General features: G+C 47.0%; 1 protein-coding gene across 1 annotated transcript in view; it reads right to left on the reverse strand.

Moving 5' to 3' along the window:
- The window catches only part of LOC145340164 (talin-2-like), a gene marked incomplete at its 3' end in the record, with an annotated part of 34621 nt that extends 16106 nt beyond the window's left edge, over window positions 1-18515 (reverse strand). Inside the window, exon 1 of the mRNA XM_080184598.1 lies at window positions 18468-18515. The remainder of the gene's footprint in view (window positions 1-18467) is intronic.
- Window positions 18516-18761: the final 246 nt, after the last annotated feature.

Raw genomic sequence — 18761 nt, forward strand, 5'->3', positions numbered from 1 at the left:
TTGGAGGGCCGAAGGGCCTGTTCCTGTGCTGTAATTTTCTTTGCTTCCCCCATATCCCAAGATCCCTTTAACAACAAGAGCTATATACAATTGCTCCCAGATATCACACAATGTTTTGGCCACAGGGTGACCCATCCACTTTTACAGATGCACCATAGAAAGCATTCTTTCTGGTTGTATCACAGCTTGGTCTGGGCTCCTGCTCTGCCCAAGATCACAAGAAACTACAAAAGGTCGTGAATGTAGCCCAATCCGTCACGCAAACCAGCCTCCCGTCCATTGACTCTGTCTACACTTCCCACTGCCTTGGCAAAGCAGCCGGTATAACTAAGGACTCCCTGGACATTCTTTCTTCCAGCTAGCTGAGGCCACGTTGGGTGGAAATTAAAAATAGTACGGAGGAAAAGTCACTGACAGGCATAGTTTATAGGCCACCAAATAATAACATCATGATGGGGCAAGAAATAAACAAAGAAATAACCGATGCAAGTAAAAACGGTACAGCAATTATCATGGGGGAACCTGTGGATGTGGTGTACCTGGATTTTCGGGAAGCATTTGACAAGGTGTGGCACCAAAGACTGCTGCATTAGATAAAGGTGCACGGTTTTACAGGTAATGTATTAGCATGGATAGTTAACTAACAGAAAGCAAAGAGTGGGGGTAAATGGGTGCTTTTCTGGTTGGCGATCAGTGACAAGTGGTGTGCCTCAGGGATCAGTGTCGGGACCGCAATTGTTTACGATTTACAGTTGAGGACCAAGCGTAGTGTGTCAAAATTCACAGGTGACACTAAGATGAGTAAGAAGTCCCAGGTTAAAGTCCAACAGGTTTATTTGGTAGCAAAAGCCACTAGCTTTCGGAGCGCTGCCCCTTCGTCAGGCAAGTGGGAGTTCTGTTCACAAACAGGGCATATAAAGGCACAAACTCAATTTACAAAATAATGGTTGGAATGGGAGTCTTTACAGGTAATCAAGTCTTAAAGGTACAGACAATGTGAGTGGTTAAGCACAGGTTAAGGAGATGTGTATCGTCTCCATCCAGGACAGTTAGTGAGATTTTGCAAGGGTTCATGTCACACTACCTGTAACCCCCACGACTTGCCGAGGCTTGCAAAGATGAGTGGCAGAGCAAAACGTGCAGAGGACGCTGAAAGTCTGCAAAGGGATATAGATAGTCTAAGTGAGTGGGCGAGGGTCTGGCGGATGGAGTACAATGTTGGTAAATGTGAGGTAGGAATAACAGCAAAATGGACTATTATTTAAATAGTAATAAATTGCAGCATGCTACTGCGTAGAGGGACCTGGGTGTCCTTGTGCAGGAATCTCAAGGAGTTGGTTTGCAGGCGCAGCAGGTAGTTAAGAAGGCAAATGGAATTTTGTCCTTCATTGCTAGAGGGATGGAGTTTAAAAACAGTGAGGTTATGTTGCAGCTGTATAAGGTGCTGGTGAGGCCACACCTGGAGTACTGTGTACAGTTTCGGTCTCCTTACTTGAGAAAGGATATACTGGCACTGGAGGGGGTGCAGAGGAGATTCACTAGGGTGATTCTGGAGGGTTGGCTTATGAGGAGAGACTGAGTAGACTGGGGATATGCTCACTGGAATTCAGAAGAATGAGGGGAGATCTTATAGAAACATATAAGGTTATGACGGGAATAGATCAGATAGAAGCAGGGAAGCTGTTCCTACTGGCAGGTGAAACTAGAACTAGAGGCAAGGCCTCAAAATAAGGGGGAGCAGATTTAGGACTGAGTTGAGGAGGAACTTCTTCACCCAAAGGGTTGTGAATCTGTGGAATTCCCTGCCCAGTTGAGGCTCCCTCATTGAATGTTTTTAAGGCAAGGATAGATACATTTTTGAATAGTAAAGGAATTAAGGGTTATGAAGACCAGGCGGGTAAATAGAACTGAGTCCACGAAAAAAATCAGCCATGATCTTATTGAATGGCAGAGCAGGCTCGAGGGGGCAGGTGGCCTACTCCTGCTCCCAGTTCTTATGTACCAACCGACTCAAGAACAGCTTCTTCTCTGCTGCCCATCAGACTTTTGAATGGATTTACCTTGCATTAAGCTGGTCTTTCTCCACATCCTATCTATGAGTGTAACACGACATTCTGCACTCTCTCCTTTCATTCTCTATGAATGGTATGCTTTGTCTGTACAGCGCGCAAGAAACAACACTTTTCACTGTATGATAATACATGTGACAGTAATAAATCAAATCAAATTCACACTGATCCATCTCTATCAATGACCCAGGCACCAGAGGCCGGTTTTCCTGCAGCAACTTGAAGATTCCGAGGAATTTTAACAATGGCAAGCGGGACTCGGGTCCAGAAATCCTGCCCCCATTCCTACATTCGCGGCCAGGTGTCCCTGGAGAGGGAGCATGCGGTGTCCGCGGGCGCAGTTGATGCGTCCCATGCCCGCTGGGCACCGCAAGGGCTGGGGTGCATTACAGACCCCGACAATCACATTTTGATTTGATGTGTCTTTCAGTTTCCTTTGTACTTTAGGTTTTGTTCAGGCTGTTCCCTTTCCTTTTGGGGAGCTGCCCCTTTTACTTTGTCCTAAGTTAGTTTGGGTTTGTCTATTTGGTTTGACCTAAAAGACCAGCAGAAAACGCTGGAAGATCTCAGCAGGTCTGACAGCATCTGTGGGGAGAGAGAATGGAGCCAACGTTTCGAGTCTGGATGAGCCTTCATCAGGGCTGAGACCACAGAGAACCAGCAGAGGTTTATACTATTGGCAGGAGGATGGGGGGTAGAATTGGACAAAGGGAATGTAAATGAGGGCACAGGAGGCTGAGAAGTCTGTAGATAATAACTTGTCAAGTTTTTACACGGCCGCCCCCTTCCCATTTTTGTTCAAACCTTCCCAAACCACTTCAGCAAATGTTTCCCCTAAAGAATCGAAAGAACATGCTGCCTGTGAGAATTGAAAACAAAAATCTGTTCTAGCAGTTTCACGAGCTGCTTGCTGCCACAATAATAACAGTAATGGATATTGAGGGGCTACCTGATGGAAGATTATGAGGGGCATGGGCAAGAGTGGATAGTCAGGAGCTTTTTCCCAGGGTGGAAGAATCAATTACTAGGGGGACACAGGTTTAAGATGCGAGGGGCAAGGTTTAAAGGAGGTGTACGAGGCAGATTTTTTATACAGAGAGCAGCGGGAGGTAGTGGAAGCGGATAAGTTAGTGACTCTTAAGGGGCATCTTGACAAATACATGAATAGGATGGGAATAGAGGGATACGGTTCCCAGAAGGGTTTTAGTGCAGTTGGACAGTATGGTCGGTGCAGGCTTGGAGGGGCCGAAGGGCCTGTTCCTGTGCTGTAATTGTCTTTGTTCGATCATTACACCATTATTCCTGCTTGGCTGCTTCAACAACCTATCATTATCAGAGCGGGGGGCGGTCTGTAAGTTCACAGTTTTATTAACAACTCAAAGAGTTTATTGAAGTATTAGCTGGTCTTTCATGAATATAAATGTACATTTTTATAAGGGACCAAGTACTTTACAGGATTTAAATGAATTAAGTGAACTTCCACGAACTGGGCCAATTTTTATATTGTGAACTTTGGAATAGATATTTAGAACTTGCACGAGCTCAGGTTTACAAGGTACAAACTCTGTAGATGATTTACGCTCTTGTATCTGTGTCCCTGACAACCACCACCTGCTTAGACAGAATGCCAGTACCGCAAGTACCATTCCCTAGGACCACTCGGAGTACAGCTGGCTTTACGATTGCAGAGTAAAGTTGTGCGTGGTCTGTACACAGTACAGTTGGCATTAATGTGCTAGTTAGAATAGAAATAGGAGGATATTGGTTGAATGCATGGCTGACGTGATGGGTGCGAGGGGAAACGTTCCTGATTCCCGGGACATTGGGACTGGTTCTGGGAGAGGTGGGACCAGTACAAAACTCGACGGGTTACACCTGGGCAGGATCGGGGCAGATGTCCGCGGGGGAGCGTTTGCTAGAATGCTTGGGGATGGTTTGAACTAAAATGGCAAGGAGATGGGAACCATGCAAGGAGTCAGAGGAAGGGGATTCAAAAGCAAAGAAACAAAGACAGATGGAGGAATAAGAAAAGTGATTAGCAGAGGAACAGAGGGCCAGAATCAAACAAGGACTCTGTGAAAAATAGTAGGAATGACACCAGTAATGTTAACAGGAAGTTAAGGAGCCTTAACACACATAGCATTCACAATAAAGGTGGAGGCAAATTCGAGAGGGTCTTTCTGTATGAGTACATGGGACTTAATAGGATTGAGGGTTACAGGTAAGCCTAGTAGGTAGAGATAAGATTGGCGCAACTTGTGGGCCGAAGGGCCTGTTTGTGCTGTAGTTTTTCTATGATTCTAAGGTGGACGGATTCACTGCGCAAATAGATGTAAACGGGAATGATATAATCGGGACTACGGAGACACGGCTGCAGGGTGACCAGGATGGGAACTGAATATCCAGGAGTATTCAGTATTCAGGGAGGACGAGGCGAAACGGAGAAGGTGATAGAGCTGCATCGCTGCTTAAGGAGGGAATTAACACCATACTGAGGACAGGTATTAGCTCCAGCAATGTGAAATCTATATGGAGTATGGGCTAAGAAACATTAAGGGAAAAACACGTTCGTGGGGATTGCATATAGACCCCCAAACGGCACTGGCAATGTTGGTAATTTTGTTACACAAGAAATTGGAGATGCACGCGATAAAGGAACATCTGTAATTATGGGTGACTTTAATCTATATATAGATCGGGCAAATCAAATTAGCCACAATCCTGTGGAGAAGGAAACAGAGAAGATAGGAGCAGGAGGAGGCTACACAATCATAGAATCTCACAGTCCAGGAGGGGCCATCAAGCCTACTCTGCCATTCACTTTGATCATCCAACTCAATAGTCTGATCCTGCCTCCTCCCCCGCCCCCCCGTACACCTTTGATCCCCTTCACCCCAAACACTATATCTAATTGCCTCTTGAAAACACACAATGTTTTGGCCTTCATTACTTCCTGTGGTAGCGAATTCCGGACTGACCACTCTCTGGGTGCAGAAATTCCCCCTAAACCCTGTATTCTCAGACTGGAATGTGTATGGGATGGCTTTCTGGACCAATAGATTGAGGACCAACCAGACTACAGACCATTCTAGACTGGGTATCGTGTAATGAGAATGGAATTACAGAATATAGAACATAGAACATTACAGCACAGTACAGGCCCTTCAGCCCTCAATATTGCGCCAACCTGTGAAAACAAATCTAAAGCCCATCTAACCTACACTATTCCGATATTATCCATATGCTTATCCAATGACCCTTCAAATGCCCTTAATGTTGACGAGATTATTGGCAATCTGGTTATGCAAGACCCCTTGGGGATGAGTGATCACAACGTGATAGAATTTTCCATCAAGGTGAAGAGTGGTGTAGTTGATTCTGAGACTCGGGTCCTGAATCTGAATAAAGGAAACTACACTGATAGACGTGAGTTAGCTGTGATTGGAAAACGTTACCTAGGGGGATGACAGTGCACAGGCAATGATAAATATTCAAGGAGCGCGTAGGGGAACTGCAACAATTGTTAATTCCTGTACGGCACAGAAGTAAAACTGGAAAGATGGCCAAACCAAGGCTTACGAGGGAAATTAGCATTATATCCAAGGGAGAGGCATACAAATTGGTCAAGAGAAACAACAGATCTGAGGATCGGGAGCAGTTTAGAATTCAACAAAGGAGGACAAGGGGACAGATTAAGAAGGGGAAAATGAAGTATGAGGGTAAGCGTGCGGGGAACGTAAAGACTGACTAAAAGTTTCGCTAAGTCTGTGAGGCAGAAACAAGAGAATTTGTAATGAAAAGAAATGGCTGAAGACCTAAATACATACTTGGGTTCTGTCTTCACAAAGGAGGACACAAATAATATACCGGGAAACGTTGGGCACGCGGGATTTTAGTGAGATGAAGGAAATCAGTATTAATACAGAATTGGTGTTGGGGAAGTTGATGGGGTCAAAGGCCGACAAATCTCCAGGGCCAGATCATCTGTACCTCGGAATAGTTAAGGCAGGGGGAGTCCCAGAGGACTGGAAAGTAGCTAATGTAACACCGCTGCTCAGGAAGGGAGGGAGGCAGCAGATGGGAAATTATAGGCCGGTGAGCCTGACTTCAGTCATTGGCAAGATTTGAGAGTCCATTATTAAAGGTGAGATCGCAGAGTAATTGGAAGCGTATGATAAAGTAGGACTGAGTCAGCTCATCAAGGGGAGGTCATGTCTGACAAATTTGAATAAAGGAAACTACATTGATAGACGTGAGTTAGCTGTGATTGGAAAACGTCACCTAGGGGGGGATGACAGTGCACAGGCAATGATAAATATTCAAGGAGCGTGTAGGGGAACTGCAACAATTGTTAATTCCTGTACAGCACAGAAGTAAAACTGGAAAGATGGCCAAACTAAGGCTTACGAGGGAAATTAGCATTACATCCAAGGGATAGGCATACAAATTGGTCAAGAGAAACAACAGATCTGAGGATCGGGAGCAGTTTAGAATTCTTTGAGGAGGTAACAAGGAAGTTAGATAAAGGAGAACCAGTGGACGTAATTTATTTAGATTTCCAGAAGGAATTTGACAAAGTACCGCATAGGAGCTTGTTAAATAAGTTAAGAGCCCGTGGTGTTAAGGTTAAGATCCTGGCATGGATAGAGAGTTGGCTGACTGGCAGAAGGCAGAGAGTGGGGATAAATTAATCTTTCTCAGGATGCCAGTCGGTGATTAGTGGTGTGCCTCAGGGGTCAGTGCTGGGACCACAACTTTTCACAATATACTATAACAATTTGAAGGAAGGAACTGAAGGTGCTGTTGCTAAGTTTGCTGATGATACAAAGATTTGTAGAGGGACAGGTAGTATTGAGGAAGCAGGGGGGGCTGCAGAAAGACTTGGACAGGTTAGGAGAATGGGCAAAGAAGTGGCAGATGGAATACGAGGTGGAAAAGTGTGAGGTTATGCACTTTGGAAGGACGAATGGAGACACAGACTATTTTCTAAATGGGGAAATGCTCAGGAAATCAGAAACACAAAGGGACTTGGGAGTCTTTGTTCAAGATTCTCTTAAGATCAACGTGCAGGTTCAGTCGGCAGTTAGGAAGGCAAATGTAATGTTAGCATTCACATCCAGGGAGCTAAAATACAAGAGCAGGGATGGACTTCTGAGGCTGTATAAGGCTCTGGTCAGACCCCATTTGGAATATTGTGAGCAGTCTTGGGCCCTGTATCTAAGGAAGGATGTGCTGGCCTTGGGAAGGGTGCAGAGAAGATTCACAAGAATGATCCCTGGAATGAAGAGCTTGTCGCGTGAGGAACGGTTGAGGACTCTGGGTCTGTACTTGTTGGAGTTTAGAAGGATGAGGGGGGATCTTATCGAAACTTACAGGATACTGCGAGGCCTGGATGGAGTGGATGTAGAGAGGATGTTTCCCCCGAGTAGGAAAAACTAGAACCAGAGTGCACAACCTCAGGCTGAAGGAACGATTCTTTAAAACAGAGATGAGGAGGAATTTCTTCAGCCAGAGAGTGGGGAATCTGTGGAACTGTTTGCCACAATAGGCTGTGGAGGCCAGGCCATTGAGTGTCTTTAAGACAGAGATAGATAGGTTCGTGATTGATAAGGGGATCAGGGGTTATGGGGAAAAGACAGGAGATTGGGGATGAGAAAAATATCAGCCATGATTGAATGGTGAAGCAGACCCGATGGGCCGAGTGGCCTAATTCTGCTCCCATGTCTTATGGTCTTCAGGAAATGACCCTAGAAATAGTGGCTGCATTAGTGGTCACCTTCCAAGATTCTATAGACTCTGATTGGAAGGTAGGTAACTAATGTAACCCCATTCTTTAAAAAGGGAGATAGAGAAAAAACAGGGACCAGTAAGCCTGACGTCAAGAGTGGGGAAAATGCTAGAATCCATTATCAAAGATTTTGTAGAGAAACACCTGGAAAAGAGTGGCAGGATTGGACAGAGTCGGCATGGATTTATGAAAGGGAAATCATGTTTGACAAATTATTTGAGGATGTGTTTAATAGAGTTAATGAGGGAGAGCCAGTGGATGTGGTTTATTCGGACTTTCAGAAGACTTTTGATAAAGTCCGACCGACAGAACAGCTTATCGTACAAGATTACAGTGCATGGAATTGGGGGGGGGGGAGTGTATTGAGATGATTACAAAACTGGTTGGCAGAAGGGAAACAAAGAGTGCTTTTCAAATTGGCAGGCAGTAACTAGTGGGGTGCCACAGGGATCGGTGCTGGGACCCCAGCTATTCACAATATATATTAATGATTTGGATAAGAGAACTAAGTGTAATTTGCAGGTGATACAAAGCTGGGTGGGAGGGTGAGCTGTGAGGAGGATGCAGAGATGCTTCAGTGTGATTTGGACAAGTTAAGGAGAAATGCAATATAATGTGGATAAATGTGAGATTATACACTTTGGTAGCAATAATAGGAAGGCAGATTATTACCCGAGTGGCTATAAATTAGGAGAGCGCAATGTGCAACAAGGCCTGGGTGTCCTCATACACCGGTCGCTGAAGGTAAGCACGCAGGTGCAGCAGGCAGGGTTCGAGTGCAAGAACAGGGATGTATTGACGCAATTATACAGGGCCTTGGTGAGGCCATAGCTGGAATACTGTGTGCCGTTTTGGTCTCCTTATCTAAGGATATTCCGACTCTAAGGGGAGTGCAGAGAAAGTTTACCAGACTGATTCCTGAGATGACAGGACTTACATATGAGGAGCGACTGAGTTGGTTAGGATTGTATTCACTGGGGTTCAGAAGAATGATGGGGGGGGGGAATCTCACAGAAACTTGTAAAAGTCTAACAGGGCTAGACAGGGGGCAGCACGGTGGCACAGTTGCTGCCTCACAGCACCAGGGACCCGGGTTCGATTCCCGGCTTGGGTCACTGTGTGCGTGGAGTTGGCACGTTCTCCCTGTCTCTGTGTGGGTTTCCTCCGGGTGCTCCGGTTTCCTCCCAAAGTTGTGCAGGTTAGCTGCACTGGCCGTGCTAAATTCAGAGTACCCGAACAGGCGCCAGAGTGTGGCAACTAGGTGATTTTCACAGTAACTTCATCAGAGTGTGAATGTAAGCCTACTTGTGAGACTAATAAATAAACTTCACACTTCAAAACTTCACAGGATTTCCCTGATGATGGATGAGGGAGTCCAGAACCAGGGGTCACAGTCTAAGGATACAGACCATTTCGGACAGCTGAGAAATTTCTTCACCCAGAGTGTTGTCAGCCTGTGAATTTGCCACCATGGAAAGCAGCTGAGGCTGAAACATTAACTGCTTTCAAGAAGCCGTTAGATTCTTGGGGTGAAGAATATTGAGGGAAAGGCGGAATCAGGTTATTGAGTTGAGTGATGAGCCATGATCAGAATGAATGATGAAGAAGGCTTGAAGGGCCAAATGGCCTCCCCTCATAAGAACATAAGAAATCGGAGCAGGAGTAGGCCATCTAGCCCTTCGAGCCTGCCCCGCCATTCAATAAGATCATGGCTGATCTGTCGTGGCTCAGTTCCACTTTCCCGCCCTCTCCCCATAACCCTTAATCCCCTCGCTTATCAAAAACCCATCAACCCACGTCTTAAAAATATTTAGCGAGGCAGCCTCCACCACTTCAACGGGCAGAGAATTCCAGAGATTCACCACCCTTTGAGTGAAGAAGTTCTTCCTCAACTCCGTTCTAAACCGCCCCCCCTTTATCTTGAGGCTGTGCCCCCTAGTCCTACTGTCCTTTCTGAGCGGGAAGAGTCTCTCCACCTCTACCCTATCCATCCCATTCATCATCTTATACGTCTCAATGAGATCTCCCCTCATTCTTCTAAACTCTAACGAGTACAAGCCCAGTTTATTCAGCCTCTCCTCATAGCTCAACCCCCTCAACTCCGGCATCAGCCTAGTAAACCTCCTCTGCACTCCCTCCAAGGCCAAAATATCCTTGCATAAGTGCGGCGACCAAAACTGCACACAGTACTCCAGCTGCGGCCTCACCAATGCCCTATACAGCTGCAGCAAGACCTCCCTACTTTTATATTCAATCCCCCTCGCGATGAAGGCCAGCATCCCATTCGCCTTCCTGACCACCTGCTGCACCTGCAAGCTGGGTTTTTGCGACTCATGCACAAGGACCCCGAGGTCCCTCTGCACCGTCGCCTGCTGCAGTTTTTCGCCACGTAAGTAATAGTCCTTCCTACCATTATTCCTACCAAAGTGGACCACCTTGCACTTGCCAACATTAAATTCCATTTGCCAGTTCCTGGCCCATTCGCCCAGCCTATCTAGATCCTTCTGCAGACTCTCCACACCCTCCGCACAATTTATTTTCTATGTTTCTATGTAAATCTTTACAGAGTACAGTCAGCTGCAGTCAATATATAGTCAGTTACAATTGGGTGTAGATTCTTACACAGTACAGTGGTCTGTTGGTGTAATCTGTACAGAGTACAGTCAGGTGCGACCTGTTACAGAGTACAGTTGGGTGGCACGGTGGCACTGTGGTTAGCACTGCGGCCTCAGAGTGCCAGTGACCCGGGTTCGATTCCAGCCCTGCGTAACTGTCTGTGTGGAGTTTGCACGTTCTCCCCATGTCTGCATGGGTTTCCTCCAGATGCTCCCTTCTCCTCTTACATTCCAAAGATGTGCAGGTTGGGTGGATTGGCCATACTAATTTGCCCCTCTGTATCCCAAGATGTGTAGGTAAGGTGGATTAGCAAGTTAAATAAGTGGGGCTAGGGGTTAGGTGGAATGCTGAGTCGCAGGGTCGGTACAGACTCAATGGGTTGAATGGTCTACTTTGGCACTGTAGGGACTCCATGTTTGACTGTAGTCTCGTGCACAGTAAAGTCTGGTGCAGTCTCCTTTCGAGTACAGTTATCTGTATCATGATGTAAAGCGCTGTTAGCTGTGATCTGTTACAAGGTAGAGCTGGCTGTAGCCTGTTATAGAGTACAGTTGGCTGTAGCCTGTTGTGTGGTACAATTGGCTGTATCCTGTTATACAATACTGTTAGCTGCATCCTGCACTGTTAGTTGTATCCTGTTACACAGTACAGTTAGGTGTATCCTGTTACACAATACAGTTAGCTGTATCCTGTTACACTGTACTGTTAGCTTTACCCTGTTATAAAATACAGTTAGCTGTATCCTGTTATATAGTACTGTTAGCTGTACCCTGTTATACAGTACTGTTAGCTGTATCTTGTTACACAATACAGTTAGCTGTATCCTGTTATACAGCACTGTTAGTTGTACCCTGTTACACAATATGGTTAGCTGTACCCTGTTATACAGTACAGTTAACTGTACCTTGTTATACAGTACTGTTAACTGTACCTTATTATACAGTACTGTTAGCTGTATCCTGTTATACAGTACTGTTAACTGTACCCTGTTATACAGTACTGTCAGCTGCAGTCAAATCTATGATTTCAATCTTTGTCAAATAGATATTTATTTTATGTAAGTCAGTCGAATAGCTCAATTTTGGCAGCTGTTATCTAACCGAACGTCCACTCGGGACACTGCTCTCAGTATCAGAGGGGTTTATTTTGCAGAGTTTGACTGCAATACTGATACTCTTTATGTGGCGCTCAGGGCTGGAGTTCAGTTAGTTCCGCAATCCACCAACAACCTTTCCCGTCCCCACGTTGACACAACAGGCCAAGGAGAAGCTTCCATTAAAACAAAACAGCCTGAGATACTGAACATCCAGCCAGCACTAACGAGACTGAAATTATCACTGGACATGAAATAGTTTTGTCCCTGTGGGAGGTGAACAGTGCTGTAGTTGTGGGAGACGCGCAAAACAAATACCAGAGATTATAACCGGAATGGGAATGGACTCTGCGAATGACAGGAGCAGCTATAGCGAGACTGATCCATACACAACAACCAGCATCGCCAGCTCTGATTGGACATGGTCCTGGAGGTATCACATGACCTCTGCCCTCACCCACCTCTTCTGCCCACTCCATTGTTCATCTATTATGTTGGCTTGGGCAGCACAGTGGGTTAGCACTGCTGCCTCACAGTGCCAGAGAACCAGGCTTGATTCCAGCCTTGGGTCACTGCCTGTGTGGAGTTTGCATGTTCTCCCCATGTCTGCATGGGTTTCCTCCGGGTGTTCCAGTTTCCTCCCAAATATGCAGGTTAAGTGGAATGGCCAAGCTAAATTGCCCCTTAGTGTCCTGAGGTGTGTAGGTTAGGTGGATTGGCCATGCTAAATTGCCCCTTAGTGTCCTGAGGTGTGTAGGTTAGGTGGATTGGCCATGCTAAATTGTCCCTTAGTGTCTTAAGGTGTGTAGGTTAGGTGGATTGGCCATGCTAAATTGCCCCTTAGTGTCCTGAGGTGTGTAGGTTAGGTGGATTGGCCATGCTAAATTGTCCCTTAGTGTCTTAAGGTGTGTAGGTTAGGTGGATTGGCCATGCTAAATTGTCCCTTAGTGTCCTGAGGTGCGTAGGTTAGGTGGATTGGCCATGCTAAATTGTCCCTTAGTGTCTCAAGATGTGTGAAGTTGGGGTAAATATGTGGGATTATGGGATAGGGCCTCGGTGAGATGCTCTGTCAGTGGGTTAGTGTAGGCCCAATGGGCCGAATGGTCTCATTTTGAACTGTAGGGATTCTGTGCCCACGCCAGCAGTGGAGAAAGTGGCCCATACACGGTGAGAATAACGTAGCTGTAAAGTATGCGCTAAAGCATGAATTCTGGACACTGGAAAAATGATGGGGTATATGCCGGGTTGGCTTATATACCCTGGGATATGATAAATAGAATTAACAAGGACCAGCTGGTGATGGAGGAAAAGCAGAGTGTGATGGAGCACAGGGACAAGAGGAAGCCTGGTGCCAAATGAGTGAAGTGGGTGTGAATAAGTCAGCAACTCCGACAGCCTGGACTGAGAGCAGATAAAAATAACATGAAAATAACGCCCAAACTATCAGAGGAGGTGCAGAGGAATCACACAGCTACCACAACTGAGTACGAAGCAATGAGAAGGAATGGGGCCTCAACACGACAGAGGTATTAAAGATGATAAAATCACTTGGTAAGCTCAAAATAGATACAGAGGAGATACTTTCACTTGTGGAAGAGCAAAGCTAGGAGCCATAAATAGAAGAATTATTAATAAATTCAACACGGCACTCAAAAGCAGTCAGACAAAATCTGATTGCTTTACTGGATTTTCGACATTGTTCTGTGAATTAGGATTAGAACAAAGACACAATCAACAGGATTCTCTCTCACACACACACACACACACACTCCGGGGTATATATTACATATATTAACACACACACACGCCAAGGTAGAGATATACACACATGCCAACATATATATACACACACACACACACACACACATACATACTCAGATTCACACACACACACTCAGATTCACACACACACATGCTCAGATTCACACACACACACACACACACACACGCACTCAGATTCACACACACACATGCTCAGATTCACACACACACATGCTCAGATTCACACACACACACGCTCAGATACACACACACACACACACACACACACACACGTGTTCAGATTCACACACACACACATGTTCAGATTCACTCACACGTGTTCAGAGTCACACACACACATACACTCAGATTCACACACACACACACAGATTCACACACACACGCACTCAGATTCACACACACACACACACTCAGATTCACACACACACACTCAGATTCACACACACACACACACACGCACTCAGATTCACACACACACACACACTCAGATTCACACACACACACACAGATTCACACACACACGCACTCAGATTCACACACACACACACACTCAGATTCACACACACACACTCAGATTCACACACACACACACACACGCACTCAGATTCACACACACACATGCACTCAGATTCACACACACACACACAGATTCACACACACACACGCACTCAGATTCACACACACACACACGCACACACTCAGATTCACACGCACTCAGATTCACACACACACACACTCAGATTCACACGCACTCAGATTCACACACACACACACACTCAGATTCACACACACACACACACTCAGATTCACACACACACACTCAGATTCACACACACACACACACACGCACTCAGATTCACACACACACATGCACTCAGATTCACACACACACACAGATTCACACACACACACGCACTCAGATTCACACACACACACACGCACACACTCAGATTCACACGCACTCAGATTCACACACACACACACTCAGATTCACACGCACTCAGATTCACACACACACACACACTCAGATTCACACACACACACACACTCAGATTCACACACACACACACACACTCAGATACACACACACACACTCAGATACACACACACACACACTCAGATTCACACACACACTCAGATTCACACACACACACAGATTCACACACACACGCACTCAGATACACACACACACACACTCAGATACACACACACACACACACACTCAGATTCACACACACACACACACACACACACACACAGACACTATGAGATTCACATGCACTAACACTCCGAGACTCACATACCTTGAATATCTGTCTATTCTGGAGGCCTCTGTCTCACTAAAGCCCGAGGCTGGAGTATTCTCTGCCACAAATTGTCCATTTGCTCTACCTGCTGGTTACCATGGCAACAGCACACATCCTGTTCCACCAGTTTCTCTCCCCCTCCCCTCTGATGCTGACAGTAATAAATCTAACACAAGCTCTTCAGACCGAACCCTTCCTCGCTTTTGCTGGCCTCAGTACCTTGCGGATGTTTCTGGAATGCGTGCTTTGTGGAAATGGATTCCGTTCCTTCATTGGCCTGAACTTCTCCAATTCTGTCACTCAACTTCCAACTTTGGCTTCTCTCCCCCCTGACCCTGAACCATGAAATCCCACCCTGCCCTTCTCGTTGCGTACACCCCCCCCCACCCACTCCCGGGGGCAGAGTTTCCGCCGCGCTCTCACCGGCTTCACATAAATCTTCACATAAATCTGTCATCGGGTTTCTATTTCCAGGCGGTGAGTCCCGACGATCTCTCTCTCTCACTCACTCACTCTCCGTGGCTTTTCCAAGACCTTGGGGGGGGCGGTGGTGATGGGTGCTGCACTGTCGGAGGTGACACCTTTCCAATGAGATTGAACGCTTGGCCCTATCTGACCTCCCCCCCACAGCCACCGAACATGAAAAGTCATCTCCCACCCTGGAACTGCTCTTCACCGCAGGGACCTTGTACTCAGATCGCCAACTGAACCCACCAACTGAGTAAAATTTAGATTTATTAATGACTGGCGTTGCACATCGAAAGCAATGCGAAAGAACACAAGGACTAATATTACAGGCAGGGCGAGCGCACCTACATAAGAACATAAGAAATAGGAGCAGGAGTAGGCCATCTAGCCCTTCGAGCCTGCCCCGCCATTCAATAAGATCATGGCTGATCTGTCGCGGCTCAGTTCCACATTCCCGCCCTCTCCCCATAACCCTTAATCCCCTCTCTTATCAAAAACCCATCAACCCGCGTATTAAAAATATTGAGCGAGGCAGCCTCCACCACTTCAACGGGCAGAGAATTCCAGAGATTCACCACCCTTTGAGTGAAGAAGTTCCTCCTCAACTCCGTTCTAAACCGCCCCCCCTTTATCTTGAGGCTGTGCCCCCTAGTCCTACTGTCTTTTTTGAGCGGGAAGAGTCTCTCCACCTCTATCCTATCCATCCCATTCATCATCTTATACGTCTCAATGAGATCTCCCCTCATTCTTCTAAACTCTAACGAGTACAAGCCTAGTTTATTCAGCCTCTCCTCATAGCTCAACCCCCTCAACTCCGGTATCAGCCTAGTAAACCTCCTCTGCACTCCCTCCAAGGCCAAAATATCTTTGCGCAGGTGCGGCGCCCAAAACTGCACACAGTACTCCAGCTGCGGCCTCACCAATGCCCTATACAGCTGCAGCAAGACCTCCCTACTTTTATATTCAATCCCCCTCGCTATGAAGGCCAGCATCCCATTCGCCTTCCTGACCACCTGCTGCACCTGCAAGCTGGGTTTTTGCGACTCATGCACAAGGACCCCGAGGTCCCTCTGCACCGTCGCCTGCTGCAGTTTTTCGCCGAGGAGGTTTGGGGGGGTTGCAGACGCAGAGAGTGAAGAGATTGTCACAATTACGTCAGGAGTCTTGGCTGCAACGGGGCCAATGAGGAATGGCTTTAGTGAGAGTCTTCAGAAGAAGAGGAGCAGGAGAGTTCACACTGGTGTCCCGGGTTACAATTTATCCTTACCATAGAATCATAGGCCCTTCGGCCCATCGAGTCTGCACCGAACACAATCCCACCCAGGCCCTACCCCCATATCCCTACATACTGTACCCACTAATCCCTCTAACCTACACATCTCAGGACACTAAGGGGCAATTTTTAGCATGACCAATCAACCTAACCTGCAGGGTGGCACGGTGGCACAGTGGGTTAGCACTGCTGCTTCACAGCTCCAGGGTCCTGGGTTCGATTCCCGGCTCGGGTCACTGTCTGTGTGGAGTTTGCACATTCTCCTCGTGTCTGCGTGGGTTTCCTCCGGGTGCTCCGGTTTCCTCCCACAGTCCAAAAGATGTGCGGGTTAGGTTGATTGGCCGTGCTAAGAAATTGTCCAGGGATATGTAGGTCAGAGGGATTAGTGGGTATAATATGTAGGGATATGGGGGTAGGGCCTGGGTGGGATTGTGTTCGGTGCAGACTCGATGGGCCGAAGGGTCTCTTTCTGCACTGTAGGAATTCTATGATCTTTGGGGTGTGGGAGGAAATCGGAGTACCCGGAGCAAACCCGCACAGATACGAGGAGAATGTGCAGACTCCACACAGACAGTGACCCGAGCCGGGAATCGAACCCAGGACCCTGGAGCTGTGAAGCAGCAGTGCTAACCCACTGTTCATTCATGGGACACGGGCGTCGCTACCTGACCAGTATTTATTGTCCATCCTGAGCTGTTCAATGGCAACTGCTGTGGCTCTGAAGTCACAGTTAGGCCAGACCAAGTAGGGACGGCAGATTTCCTTCCCTGGAGGACATCAGTGACCCAGAGGGACTTTTCCAACAATCGACAGTGGTCATCAGTAGATTCTTTTAGATTTTTTTTTATTGATTCAAATCTGGGGAGCACGGTGGCCCAGTGGTTAGCACTGCTGCCTCGCAGCGCCAGGGACCCAGGTTCGATTCCCAGCTCGGGTCACTATCAGTGTGGAGTCTGCACATTCTCCCCATGTCTGCGTGGGTTTCCCCCGGGTGCTCCGGTTTCCCCACACTCCAAAGATGTGCGGGTTAGGTTAATTGGCTAAACTGTCCCTTAGTGTCAGGGGACTTAGGAGGGTAAATACGTGGGGTGGGATTGTTATTGATGCAGACTCGATGGGCCAAATGGCCTCATTCTGCCCTGTGGATTCTATAACAATGGTTTCACAGTCATCAGTAGATTCTTAATTCCAGACTTGGCCATGGTGGGATTCGAACCTGTGTTCCCAGAACATTCGCTGGATTAGTCTAGTGATAATATCACAAGGCCATCACCAATCAGTTATCTAGTTGCTATCACGTTGCTGTTTGTGGGATCCTGATTTGCTGCATTTCAAACATTCCAACACTATCTACTCTCCAAAAGTACCTCACTGTCTGTCAAGTGTTGCCACACATCCTCAAACAGCAGCTACACAAATGCAATTCTTCATTTTTATATCCTTTATCTAATCAGACAGCACCGCGGGCTGTGTTCAAAGTTCAAAGTTTATTTGCTCGTATCACAAGCAGGCTTACATTAACACCGCAATGAAGTTACTGTGAAAGTCCTCGAGTCGTCACACTCCGACGCCTGCTCGGGTCAACGCACCTAACCGGCACGTCTTTTGGACAGAAACCGGAGCACCCCAAGGAAACCCATGCAGGGAGAGCGTGCAGACTCCGCACAGACAGTGACCCAAGCTGGGAATCGAACCCGGGTCCCTGGTGCTGCGAGGCAGCAGTGCTAACCACTGTGCCGCCCGTACTGACCTCAGTAGGATTCTGATCTACAATAACCTCAGCCCAAACCTCGCGGCGTTACCTGTGATCTAAAACCAATTTCACAACAGTGTTTTATATTCCGAAAGCCCACACATTTCAGTTTAACATGCAGAACTTTGACAAAAGCGTTATGAAAACGCAAATGACCGGTTTCATCGCAATCTTTCACTTCTTTAACCCGGAAAGCTGCCTCCCAGGTTGATCTTTGTGAGCCACCGTTTATTTCCTAAAGCCAGCCCTCGGCCAATTTTCTAATCGGCCAGTTGTCTAACACCGTACCCCAATAGCAGTCGCCGGATCTGTACTCACTGGATCAGAGCGTCAACTCAGTGGACTCCAGGAACCATCCTTCTGTCAGGATCACCTCCTGGTGTGACAGGCTCCGGCTCCCGAGCCTCATTCAAGACCCTGACACACACGCGAGTTGGCCCAGGTGATTCAGCGACTCCAGCTTGCCAAGTACCTCAGTTACACTGACCTTCCAGTCATGTGGGGTATTTGATGTGTCGCAATAACTGGATTGGTTTAGCATTAACCGCTTCAGTCACTGCTTCCAGAAGATGTTACTTCACACCTTGAGTTAGTTTTTAACTCATCAACTTG

This window comes from Carcharhinus amblyrhynchos, unplaced genomic scaffold (genome assembly GCF_965287045.1).
Source record: "Carcharhinus amblyrhynchos unplaced genomic scaffold, sCarAmb.v2.hapA scaffold_812, whole genome shotgun sequence".
In the NCBI taxonomy this organism is placed as follows: Eukaryota; Metazoa; Chordata; class Chondrichthyes; order Carcharhiniformes; family Carcharhinidae; genus Carcharhinus; species Carcharhinus amblyrhynchos.